This window comes from Amblyraja radiata, chromosome 8 (genome assembly GCF_010909765.2).
Source record: "Amblyraja radiata isolate CabotCenter1 chromosome 8, sAmbRad1.1.pri, whole genome shotgun sequence".
Classification (NCBI taxonomy): Eukaryota; Metazoa; Chordata; class Chondrichthyes; order Rajiformes; family Rajidae; genus Amblyraja; species Amblyraja radiata.
This window is the reverse complement of record NC_045963.1, coordinates 78,734,905-78,748,427: the sequence shown is the minus strand read 5'-3', so window position 1 is coordinate 78,748,427 and position 13,523 is coordinate 78,734,905. Positions and strand designations below refer to the sequence as shown.

The window sequence follows — 13,523 nt, the reverse complement described above, 5'->3', positions numbered from 1 at the left end:
CCTCTAAACCCTTCCTGTCCATGTACCCGGCCAAATGTTTTATAAATGCTGTTATATCACTACCTCCTCTTGCAGCTCATTTCACACATCTACCCTATCTTGCCCCTCCTATTAAATCCTTGCCTTAAACATGTGCTCAATAGTTCCTGCATCCCCTCACCCTCACCCTAACCAAGCTGAGCAGCCTCCTGGCCTGCTCAACCTCTCCCTGAAGCGCGGGCTCTTGAGCCCTGGCAACATCCTCACTAATTTTCTCTGCACTTTTTCGAGTTTTACCAACATCCTTGCTACAGCACAGAGGCCTCCAAACTTGAACAAGCATGAGGCCACATTATATATTGGGCACATTTTTGTTCACGGGTCACCCTCACGGGGAGATCGCTACACACCGACCCTGCCGCCAACCAACTTAGCTTCCAGCAGAAATGTTGCCCAGGTTGTGGCGAATGAGAGCTGCCTTCACTGTCGACGTGAGAGTCGTGTGTATACAGTGACTGTGTTACTCACACCGCAGCCCACGCGTCTCATCAACTGTTAATCACCACCAGTCACCCACACTGGACACTAACGTTAAACGCGGAGATACAGTGTGGAGGCAGGCCCTTCAACCCACAGCTGCAGCGAATTGTCCGATCAGCAGAGAAGGTTATTGGCTGCAACCTTCCCTCCATTGATGAACTGTACACTGCAAGGGCCAGGAAGCGAGCGGGTAAGATCATCTCTGACCCCTCTCACCCTGGCCACAAAGGGAGAACGTGCAAACTCTGTCACCGTGTCACTGTGCCGCCATCACCATGACATCGCCATGACACAAAGTGGTTTCATTCCTTCAAAGTTTAATTGTTGCCGATTGTAAACATGACTACGTTCTCAAACTCTTCATTTTCTATTTCTCCTTCCTCACTTTAATCTCTTCTCCGGACTTGCTCTGTAACTTCTTCAACAATTCTTCAGCCCAAAGCTTTTCCATTCGTATTAATGGGTGAGTGATGGTCGGTGTGGACTCGATGGGCTGAAGGGCCTGTTTCCGGGCTCATACTTTCAAAATCCCGTCATGAAGAGTGTGTGATAGGTGTTAACACCTTGTGTTAAGTGACACCTGTGTAGTTTGTAACGTGACCAGCAGTAGGAAGTTAACACTAAACACCAGGCAGGGAGAGAAACAAAGAACCACAAGCCAAGGTTTCACAGCAAAAGGCCAACATGGAAACTAAACACTGCCCTCTCCTCAAGCAGAAACAGCGTGTCCTTAATCCCATAGAGCTCGTGCCTTTGTACGACCTTGACTGATTCAACAAACAAGTATTGTTTTACTTCTCAGAAGTACTTTGCCTTTGAAATGTTCCGAGGATTTGAAAGACATTACAAAATGTATTTCAACTTTTGAAAGCAGCACCACCGTCGAATCATCGCTTGATGTCAACACGAGTGAACAGACAGACCCACATTCCTGACTTGCTGCTGCAGTGAATCACACAAGGACTGTTTGCCGGACTGGCTCCTCCACATCTAAACCCAGCAATGGCCCCTTGGGATCATGTAAACACTGCCCCTCCACCGACATCACCTCCTGGACCACAGGGGGGGGGGGGGGGGGGGGGGGGGGGCGGGGTTTCACCAGGGGGGAGGGGCAGTGTTTGGGGTGGCGATGGGAGGGGCGAGGGGGTTGTGGAGCTCGTATGTCGGTCTGGAAGAGCATTTACCGTTGTTAGGAGACGCACCTTTCCCTGTCGTGCACTAGTTTCCACTGATCGGCCCCGTTTACAGGCGAGGTCTCGGAGGATCAGAGTGCAGCTAATGTTGTTCCTTTATTTAAGAATGGAAGTAGATAGAATCCAGGGGAGTGTCGGCCTGTAAGCCTCACGTGTGTGACAGGAAAACTATTGGATAGGATTTACTCCCATTTGGAGGAGAACAGGTTAATTAGGAAAAGTCACACGGCCTTGGACACGGCATGAGTAGAGGTTAGACTTTGAATGTTTCCCCAGGAATGTCAGAGTTTGAGGAAACATCTGAAAAATGACTATAAAATGATGAGAGGCATAGATAAGGTAGACACAGAACCTCTCTCCCCATGATGGAAATATCACAGGGCAGAACTAAGGCAAATTGTAAAACTGATGTGTAGGAAGGAACTGCAGATGCTGGTAAAAACTGCAGATAGACACAAATGCTGGAGTAACTCATCGGGACAGACAGCGTCTGGGGAGAAGGAATGAGTGACATTTCAGGTCGAGACCCTTCTTCAGACTGGTCAAAGGAGGTGGGCTGGGCAATTATTTTAAGTCACAGGTTTAAGAGACTGTTGGATGGGCGCATGGAGGGGCCGGCAGAGATTAGCATCAGGTTCAGCATGTGGGCTGAAGGGCCTGTTCCTGTTCTATGTAACGTACACTGGTTCACAATGCTTTGTAAAAGGAAATCCGTTCTTATGAAAGATCCAAAAGAACCACAAGCAGCAACTGTTGACGAGATAAAGAGGAGACATCTCGTTCTGTTTCTGCTGGAATTATGGCGGAACCATTCACTGGACAGTAATGTCACTCTGGCAGTTTCATACAACTGGGCATGGCCTCCCCTCTCCAGCGAGCCCTCCTCCCCCCCCCCCCTCCCCCTCCCCCCCCCCACTGGGGCCCCCCTTCTCCAGCGGGCCCTCCTTCCGGCCCTCCTTCCCCCCCCCCCCTCCCCCCACTGGGCCCCCCCCTCTCCAGCGGGCCCTTCTTCCCCTCCCCCCTCCCTGGGTTGGTCATCTCCCCACCACTGGACCCTCTCCCTGACTGGGCTCATCCCCCCCCCCCCAATAATCCAGCCACAGGGTGTTGGTGCGGGCGGGGATGGGGATGGGGGTTGTTTGTTTCAGACCCCACACATTCTCCAAACATTACACAGTATAGTGACAAACGCCTGTCACTGGGAGGGTTTATGAGGAGCAGAGGTGGGGGGGGGGGGGGGGCTGGGAGAGGGGATGGTAATTGTCCAGCGGCCCGATTAATAGATGGGACGGGCAGAGTGTGACTGCGTGAGCGTGTGTGTGACTGCGTATGCGTGACTGCGTGTGTGACTGCGTGTGCGTGTGTAACAGCGTATGTGTGTGACTGTGTATGTGTGTGACTGCGTGTGCGTGTGTGACTGCGTGTGCGTGTGTGACTGCGTATGTGTGTGACTGAGTATGTGTGTGACTGCGTGTGCGTGTGACTGCGTGTGCGTGTGTGACTGCGTGTGCGTGTGTGACTGCGTGTGCGTGTGTGACTGCGTGTGCGTGTGTGACTGCGTGTGCGTGTGTGACTGCGTGTGCGTGTGTGACTGCGTGTGCGTGTGTGACTGCGTGTGCATTTGTGACTGCGTGTGCGTGTGTGACTTGGATCAACATCCGCTTGTCCCATGAACAGTTTGCCGATCCAGCTCGGGTCACATGACCCGCATTAACATTTAGCCATAATATTAACTGTGTTTAATACAGAGGGAGTCGTGCTTCATAAACAATGATCAGCGGAGTAAACACCCGGCCCGTCCCCGTGAATCATTCATTACAAGGACTGTCTGACTAAAGTAACAGAACAATTGTGGATGACAACTATTTAGTTAATGTAAGAGCTGTTTAATGGTTACAAAACAGCTAGTCAATTTGCAACTTGTAACAAATTATAATGAAGATACTGTCCGACACTTGCTGTGAACACAAACAGTATCCATGAGCAAAGACAACTCCCTGTAGATGACATTGAACCCAAACATTAAGCCAAGCGCTGAATCTTACATCTACCGCTGAAGCTATTTGTTGGAAGTTCAAACAAGCTCTGTTATTGTTAAAGATTAGACAGCAGTAAAAATAAAATAGTTATGGTGCTTTGTTCTGTAAAAATAAAGATCTGAAGAAGGGTCTCGACCTAAAACGTCCCACATTCCTTCTCTCCAGAGATGCTGCCTGTCCCACTGAGTTACTAATGTGTCCCACGGTACGAGTTCATTACAAGAGCTCTCCCGAGTTTAAAAATAATCAAACTCGTGGTAAGCACGGAGAATGAACGTAGCGGGTACGTCGGAGCTCGGGGACGTCTCTTAGCGCTAACGGCAGGTACTCGGGAAGACTCGCTAACGGCAGGCAAACACGGGAAGACTCGTGAAGATTTTTCAACATGATGAAAAATGTCCACGAGACCTCCGAGTACCGACGAGTGGCCATTACCGTAAATATCCGAGTTCGAATCAGGGCAAACTCGGGAGAGCTCTTGGACTGAACTCGTACCGTGGGACAGGGGTTTTACTCCAGCATTTTGTGTCTAAGATCCCGTGGTCAGCAGTGAACAAGAGGCCTCTTTCATGGCCAAAACATGGCAGATCACCAGCCTGGCCCTCCCCCGTCCACTAAAGGTTGTTATAATACCTGCCTCAACTACCTCCTCTGGCAGCTTGTTCTCTCTCACCATGCACTCTATGAAAAAGTTACCCCTCAGGTTCCTAAATCTTTGCCCTCTCATCTTAAACCCGTGTCCTCTGGTTTTTGATTCCTTACCCAGTGTAAAAAAACCTCTGTGCATTCACCCGATTTATTCATCATTTTGTACACGTCTATAAGATCACCCCTTAGCCTCCTGCGCTCCAAGGAATAAAGTCCTCGGCTGCTCAACCTCTCCCTGTAGCTCAGGCCCTCTCGTCCTGGCGACATTGGAAACCCTCTCTGCACTCTTTCCAGTTTAAAGCGTAGCTTTTCTCCAATAGCCTTTTTGACTCAGTCCTGCGAACATCAGAGATGTCTCTCGTTCCATCCCTGGTCTGTGCTGAGACCATTCAGCTGTTGTGTTTCTTCCTGCATACAGGCAGCAACTGAAGAGTGTGTGCTGCTTGGTAGTCAGGCAGAGGAACTGCTTGGAGTCAGTACACTGGGCTCCAGTATCAAGGACCCAGCAACGGACCAGAATTTGTCAGTCGTTACAGAATTCATGATGAAATGTGTGGAGGGGAGTGTTCCCACAAAAACCATCTGAATGTTCCCCAACCCAGAAGCCTTGGATGAACAGAAGGTCCACGGTGTTAAATTCAGGCGACCTCGAGTGTTACACGAAGTCCGGGCGTGATCTTTGAGCATAACTAAACTGCAACTTCACGTGGACGTTGGCATCTGTGGCAGGACCTGCACCTCGTCACTGGGCGGCAATTAGTGGCATCAAGTGACTGAACTAGCTCAATACTTGCAATAGTCAGAACATTGATGTCACTTTTCAGGCTCCCAAAGCCCCAACAATGCGGTGATGTCAGTCACCGAGGACCAGGGGACCACGTGGGGTCAAAGAAACATAGAAAATAGGTGCAGGAGTAGGCCATTCGGCCCTTCGAGCCAGCACCACATCCCTTGACTCCACTAGCCCCTAGAGCTCTATCTAACTCTCTCTGAAATCCATCCAGTGATTTGGCCTCCACTGCCCTCTGTGGCAGGGAATTCCATAAATTCACAACTCTCTGGGTGAAAAAGTGTTTTCTCACCTCAGTCTTAAATGACCTCCCCTTTATTCTAAGACTGTGGCTCCTGGTTCTGGACTCGCCCAACATTGGGAACATTTTTCCTGCATCCAGTTTGTCCAGTCCTTTTATAATTTTATATGTTTCTATAAGATCCTCCCCTCATCCTTCTAAAATTGGATTGGTCATTGGATGAATAACGGGTAACGTTAAAATACAGGAATGACATCTGTAATCTGGTTGAGAGGACCCAGAGTTAGCAAGACCAAGGAGCTGATCATTGACTTCAGGAAGTGAAAGGCGAGGGTGGAAGGTGGAGTGAACGTCTTCAGGCCCCAGGTGTAAATCTTTGTGAAGATCCGTCCTAGTCCCAGCACATTGATGCAATCACCACACAAGCCCATTAATGCCTCTACTTCTGCAGAGGCGTGAATGGAATTGGCACGTTACTGAATATTCTATCTGACCTACTGGTGAACAGTGGAGAGCCCACTGGCTGGCTTCATCAGGGCCAGGTTTGGAAATTCAAACGCTCAAGAATGACGGAGACCACAGAGACACTGCCCAGTCCATCACGGGGACTCATCTCAAAAAGGCAGCCAGCATCATCAGAGACCCACACCACCCTGGCCACGCTCTCATCTCGCTGCTACCATCGGGAAGAAGGTACAGGAGCCTAAAAACCGTGACCTCCAGGTTCAAGAACAGCTTCTTCCCAACAAACCATCAGGCTCTTGAACACCAAACCTCCACGGACTTTGCACGACCATTGTTGCACCACCTACTTTGGTTTTGCATACCATGGTCATGTTTGCTTCAAATAAACAAATTTATTGTACCATATAACCATACAACAATTACAGCACGGAAACAGGCCATCTCGACCCTTCTAGTCCGTGCCGAACACGTATTCTCCCCATGTCCCATATACCTGCGCTCAGACCATAACCCTCCATTCCTTTCCCGTCCATATAACTATCCAATTTATTTTTAAATGATAAAAACGAACCTGCCTCCACCACCTTCACTGGAAACTCATTCCACACAGCCATCACTCTCTGAGTAAAGAAGTTCCCCCTCATGTTACCCCTAAACTTCTGTCCCTTAATTCTCAAGTCATGTCCCCTTGTTTGAATCTTCCCTACTCTCAGTGGGAAAAGCTTATCCACGTCAACTCTGTCTATCCCTCTCATCATTTTAAAGACCTCTATCAAGTCCCCCCTTAACCTTCTGCGCTCCAAAGAATAAAGCCCTAAGTTGTTCAACCTTTCTCTGTAACTTAGTTGCTGAAACCCAGGCAACATTCTAGTAAATCTCCTCTGTACTCTCTCTATTTTGTTGACATCCTTCCTATAATTAGGCGACCAAAATTGTACCCCATACTCCAGAATTGGCCTCACCAATGCCTTGTACAATTTTAACATTACATCCCAACTTCTATATTCAATGCTCTGATTTATAAAGGCCAGCACACCAAAAGGTTTCTTTCCCTCCCTATCTACATGAGATTCCACTTTCAGGGAGCTGTGCACAGTTATTCCCAGATCCCTCTGTTCACCTGCATTCTTCAATTCCCTCCCATTTACCATGTACGTCCTATTTTGATTTGTCCTGCCAAGATGTAGCACCTCACACTTATCAGCATTAAACTCCATCTGCCATCTTTCAGTCCACTCTTCCAACTGGCATAAATCTCTCTGTAGACTTTGAAAATCTACTTCATTATCCACAACCCCACCTATCTTAGTATCATCTGCATACTTACTAATCCAATTTACCACACCATCATCCAGATCATTGATGTACATGACAAACAACAGTGGACCCAACACAGATCCCTGTGGCACCCCACTCGTCACTGGCCTCCAACCTGACAAACAACCATCCACCATTACTCTCTGGCATCTCCCATTCAGCCACTGTTGAATCCATCTTGCTACTCCACCATTAATACCCAACCATTGAACCTTCTTAACCAACCTTCCATGAGGAACCTTGTCAAAGGCCTTACTGAAGTCCATATATACAACATCCACTGCTTTACCCTCATCAATTTCCCGAGTAACCTTTTCAAAAAATTCAAGAAGATTAGTCAAACATGACCTTCCAGGCACAAATCCATGTTGACTGTTCCTAATCAGACCCTGTTTATCCAGATGCTTATATATATTATCTCTAAGTATCCTTTCCATTAATTTGCCCACCACTGACGTCAAACTAACAGGTCTATAATTGCTAGGTTTACTCTTAGACCCCTTTTTAAACAATGGAACAACATGCGCAGTACGCCAATCCTCCGGCACTATTCCCGTTTCTAATGACATTTGAAATATTTCTGTCATAGCCCCGGCTATTTCTACACTAACTTCCCTCAATGTCCTAGGGAATATCCTGTCCGGACCTGGAGACTTATCCACTTTTATGTACCTTTATTTTTGGTTGGTGCATCTAATGTGGCTTTAAATAGGCAGCAATAAAGAACGTCATTGTTCCGGCTCATATCTGATGCACAGGACAAACAAACATACTCGACCTTAGCGCTGCTACACTTGGTATGTCTGGCATGAACAGCACAGATGGAAGTGGGTGAACATTATTATGTACATGTTGTCCACAGTTCCTGTCACACAGGAGGAGCTTGGTACAAAGGTGAACACAGAGTGCTGGAGTAACTCAGCGGGTCAGGCAGCATCTGTGGAGAACGTGGATAGGTGACGTTTCACAGAGTGCTGGAGTAACTCAGCGGGTCAGGCAGCATCTCTGGAGAACGTGGATAGGTGACGTTTCACAGAGTGCTGGAGTAACTCAGCGGGTCAGGCAGCATCTGTGGAGAACATGGATAGGTGATGTTTCACAGAGTGCTGGAGTAACTTAGCGGGTCAGGCAGCATCTGTGGAGAATATGGATAGGTGACGTTTCAGGTCAGGAGCCTTCTTTAGACTGATTGCAGAGGGTTCCGTTTGAAGAAGGGTCACATTGGGAGGGTATGTGGGGGACGGGACACAGACATGTGCGCACTCACTTACACACACGCGCACTCACTTACACACTCAACCACACACGCGCAGACTCACTTACACACTCACACACCCGCGCACACACACACCGAGAATGAAGAGAGACCAACATGACTGTTATGAAGCGCGAGTTATTCTCATGCTGGAACCTTGGTGGCTATTTGTGTATTGTATGCATCAACAAAGAATGTCACTGTACCTAGATCCATGGGACAATAAAGTATCTTTGAATAGAAAGAAGAGACAGGAGTAAACGGAACTACCTGCTGTACAATAGCAAAAACCAAACATGTGCAACAGCTATCAAATACTTTGTGAAATCAAGCTGAAAATCCCACTGCAGGTCTGGAGCAGAATGCGCTCTGATATATGGTATATGGACACACTGATCTGTTTTGTAGTCAATGCCTACTATGTTCTGTTGTGCTGAAACAAAGCAAGAATTTCATTGTCCTATCAGGGACACATGACAATAAACTCACTGAACTTGAACTTGAACTGATCAAAGAGAGAATGTGCTTGATATACGTAGAACAAGCCACTGTGCTCGTGTAGAGGTTGCCCCCATTACACTTCCTGTTCAATGCCAACCCATTGAGGCTCTTTCTTCAGCCTCTGGGACAATTTCTGCAGAGATCATGGCGCCAAATTTCCCAGGGCCCAACAATTGATATTTAATATTTTACAGAGAAGGGAAGGAGCATGTGAATCCACAATACAAATTCACACAGGCAGCTCAAACACAAGTCACCCTGAAAGACAAGCTGCTGTAACAGATGGAGCCAAGCGCAGGATGAAATGTGAATAATGCCACAGGTCTAATGGAGCAACACGTGTCAACGTCTCAACCACATGGAGACATGCTGCTCGGCAGCACACACCACACATTTCCTTCTCAAACTAAACAGAAACGAACCATACAATTAGGTGAAACACATAGCAAAATGTTGAAACCGTGCGATAATTCTGGATCGCACTAAACCGTGGAATTGAACATGAACAGATAGCCCACAGTGTCTCCACCATCAATGCTGCCAATCTAACTAATCCCTTTATCGTTTACATGTCTGTCTAAAAGTCTCAGAAACTTTGTTATGTCATTGTCTCCATCAGATAGCACTGTCGTATGCTGAGAAAATGGAGCGGCTGGGCTTGGACACTCTGGAATTTAGAAGGAAGAGAGGGGATCTTATTGAAACATACAAGATTATTAAGGGTTTGCACACGCTAGAGGCAGGAAACATGTTCCCAATGTTAGGGGAGTCCAGAACCAGGGGCCACGGTTTAAGAATAAGGGTAAGCCATTTAGAACGGAGACGAGGAAACACTTTTTCACACACAGAGCTGTGAGTCTGTGGAATTCTCTGCCTCAGAGGGCGGTGGAGGCGGGTTCTCTGGATGCTTTCAAGAGAGAGCTAGATAGGGCTCTTAAAGATAGCGGAGTCAGGGGATATGGGGAGAAGGCAGGAACGGGGTATTGATTGTAGATGATCAACCATGATCACATTGAATGGCGGTGCTGGCTAGAAGGGCCGAATGGCCTACTCTTGCACCTATTGTCTATTGCACAAACATCCTTCAGCCTGAATCTCCTTTAATTCTCTCTCCTCTCCAGTATTTGACATTTCCACCCTGGGGAAAAAGTCGAATTACTCAATCTCTGCTGCTGAAATTGTTACACACCTTGCTCCGATCACCGCAGTGAAAACAATTCATGTTTGTCCAACTTGTCCGCTGAGCTAATATTCGCCAATGTACACATCTTCCTGGTCAACGTCTGCTGCAACCTCCCCACATCTCTCCTGGGTTGGGGTGACCACACCTGTACGCCATTCCCCAAATGTGGTGTCACCATGACTCAACTTTTCTACTAAATGCCCAGACCAATGGAAACAAATGTAACTCCTTTCCCACCCCTTCCACTTATGTGGTCATTTTTCGGGAGCAAAAGGACTTGAACCCCAAGATCCCGTTGTAAACGAGTACCCCAAGAATCCTGCCATATCCCTTTTGCAATTGACCTCTCAAAATACACCTCATGCATATCCAGATTAAACTCAATCTGTCATTTCTTTGATCAACTAATCTACATCCTGATAAGGGGTCTCGACCTGAAATGTCGACAATCTCCAGATATGGTCACAGCCAAGTTGTACCCAACGTACAAACTCACTGTGGATCACAGGCGGGGACTTTGTCAAAGACTTTGCTACAGCCCAGGTATCCAACATCCACAGACAGCCTAGATGTGGACTTCCCCACATCTCCCAGCACCATCACTTCCTCAGAAACTGCAATCAAATTTATGAGATTGGACCACTGAACCTTACTTACAGGTTCACCGTTTTCCAAATGCACTTGTTCAGTTGCCACCCAATGAGCAAGATTCACTAGAACAGCACATTATTTCTGGCTCTGTAGAAAGTCAACCGTCTCTCCATTCAGCAAATGCAAATATTATACTCGATTTATAGGCTGCTACAGGAATGTTGAAAAATAATCAAAACTCTAAACCACAACAAATAACAATCTGGGAAATGCTCTTGAATAGCAACTTATCCCAATGCATTTATCACTGTTATATTACATCAACCATCGAGAACCTGTGAATCAATCAATCACATTTAGGGAGAGTGGAAAAGTCGTTGTCCAGATACATATAAATCTAAAAACAACACAGCATTTATCTTTGTTACCCAACTCACAATCTCAAAAATCAACCAGTCGCGAATATAACAAACCTTAATAAAGCAGAATTTGTTCTATTGTTCGAGACACTAGCAAAATACAAACTGCTGGAGTAACCCTCTAGACAGACAGACAGACTATGGAGGGGATGGACAGGCGTTTTGAGCCAGACTGGAGGGGTGGGTGCAGGACAAAGCCTGACGAGTGATGGGTGGATACAGGCAACACCAAGACCACATTGTAGACTCGGCTGCAGTTTCGCTCAACACTTGCACTCGGTCCGCCAAGGCCTGCTAGATCTCCTGGCCCCCAACCAATTCAACTCCCCTTCCCATTCCCTCACTGACCTTTCTGTCCTGGGCCTCCTCTGTTGCCAGACTGACACCACGAAGCCCAGCACCTCACTCTACTTACAACACAGCGGTATGAACATTAAATTCTCCCCACCCATCCTCCCCCTCCCTCTGTATAGTCCCGTGTGTGTACACACGTCTCTCCCACCCATGTCACAGGGCTCCACTTCCCTCCTGTTAGCTCCTTGCCCCGTTCCCCATCTCCGGCATTCCTTCACCCCCCTCCTCCCTCCTCCCTTCCCCGCTCACCTTCCACCTCCCTCCAGCTTCACATTTCTCTTCTGTATCTGACACATTTTGTCTCCTTTTCACCTCCAGCCTGTCACTTACTCCACCCATCCCCTGTATCCACCCATCACTCGCCAGGCAGTGTCCACACCCCCCCACCCCCCACCCCCACCCCCATCAGGCTGAGGACGGGTCCCGACTCCCCCCCCAGATGCTGCCCGGTCAGCACTATGTGTTTCTCCAGCCCTTTTGTTCTGCGACCAACACTAAAGTAACCTTGAAACTAACTCATGGTTTCACTTTCGTCTCATTTCTTGAATATTTCCCACAAACCACAACCTGATCGACAAACAACTCGAGTCATGACGCTGGCGGCGGCGGCGGCCTGTGTGTAAACTCTCCCCCAGTGACTGTAGCTCTCTCCCCACCCCTGCTCCCCTCTCTCCCCGACACTGCAGCCCTCTCCCTCCCCCACACCCTGCTCTCCTCTCCCCGGGGGCCCGGCTTCTCTTCTCCCCGGCATTTCCTCCCCGTTTCCCCGCCACCACCCACACCCTCTGCCCCAGTCTCTCCCGCCGGGCTCCGACACCTCATGAGCGGGCGCGGTGAGTGAATTCATCCGGGGAGCGAGGAACTCGGCTCCGGGGGCGAATCCACTCCCCAAACCCGGGCCGGGCCCTGAGCCCTGAGCCCGGAGCCCGTTCCCCGGCGGCCGCGGAGACTCGTGAACGGAGCTCAGCCCCGACCCAGCCCCTCACCCTCACCCCCAGATCCAGCCCCAGCCCCAGATCCAGCCCCAGCCCCGGCCCCGACCCTCACCCTCACCCCCAGACCCCAGCCCCTCACCCCCAGATCCACCCCCAGATCCAGCCCCAGCCCCAACCCCAGCCCCAGCCCCTCACCCCCAGATCCAGACCCAGCCCCGACCCAGACCCAGACCCTCACCCTCACCACCAGACCCGACCCTCAGCCCCAGCCCCGACCCTCACCCCCAGCCCAGCCCGGCCCGGCCGCGGGCCCCCTCTCCCCGGGACAGACGGATAGACTCACTCACTCACCCACCTGCCGCCGGGCGGTCGGTCGCAACTCCGAGCCTCCCCACCCTCTCGACCCCGGCTCCACTCACTCACTCGCTCGCTCGCAGCCGGGGCGGCGTTGGTCTGACGGGGGAGAGAGAGGGCGGAGACATAGACAGGAGTAGGCCATTCGGCCCTTCCAGCCAGCACCGCCATTCAATGTGATCATGGCTGATCATCCACAATCAGTACCCCGTTCCTGCCTTCTCCCCATATCCCCCTCACTCCGCTAGCCCCCCTAGAACTCTATCCGACTCTCTTTTAAATTCATCCAGTGATTTAGACACACCCAACATTTTTTCTGCATCTAGCCTGTCAAATCCCTTAAGAATTTTATATGTTTCCATAAGAATTCCCTCTCATCATTCTAAACTCCAGCGAATTTAAACCCAGTCGACCCATTCTTTCATCATATGTCAGTCCACCATCCCAGACTCACAGGTCCCGTTGCACCTCCCCTTCTCCTAATCTGACACCATTCAGATAATAATCTGCCTCCCTGTTCTTGCCACCAAAGTGGATAACCTCACATTTATCCACATTATACTGCATCTGCCCACTCACCCAATTTATCCAAGTCACCCTGCAGCCTAATAGCATCCTCCTCGCAGCTCACACTGCCACCCAGCTTTGTGTCATCCGCAGACTTAGAGATGTTACATTTAATTCCCTCATCGAAATCGTTAATATATATTGTAAACAAC

General features: G+C 49.1%; 1 protein-coding gene across 3 annotated transcripts in view; it reads right to left on the bottom strand.

Moving 5' to 3' along the window:
• Positions 1–12,911, bottom strand: part of b3gnt2 (UDP-GlcNAc:betaGal beta-1,3-N-acetylglucosaminyltransferase 2) — a 43,047-nt gene extending 30,136 nt beyond the window's left edge. The window contains exon 1 of one of the 3 annotated variants that reach the window (XM_033026300.1): positions 12,802–12,911. The gene's annotated coding sequence lies outside the window, so the exon portion shown is untranslated. Of the gene's footprint in view, positions 1–12,793 lie in introns of all 3 variants that reach the window. The other 2 variants (XM_033026302.1, XM_033026303.1) reach the window with 2 other exon arrangements.
• Between the last annotated feature and the right edge of the window lie 612 nt (positions 12,912–13,523).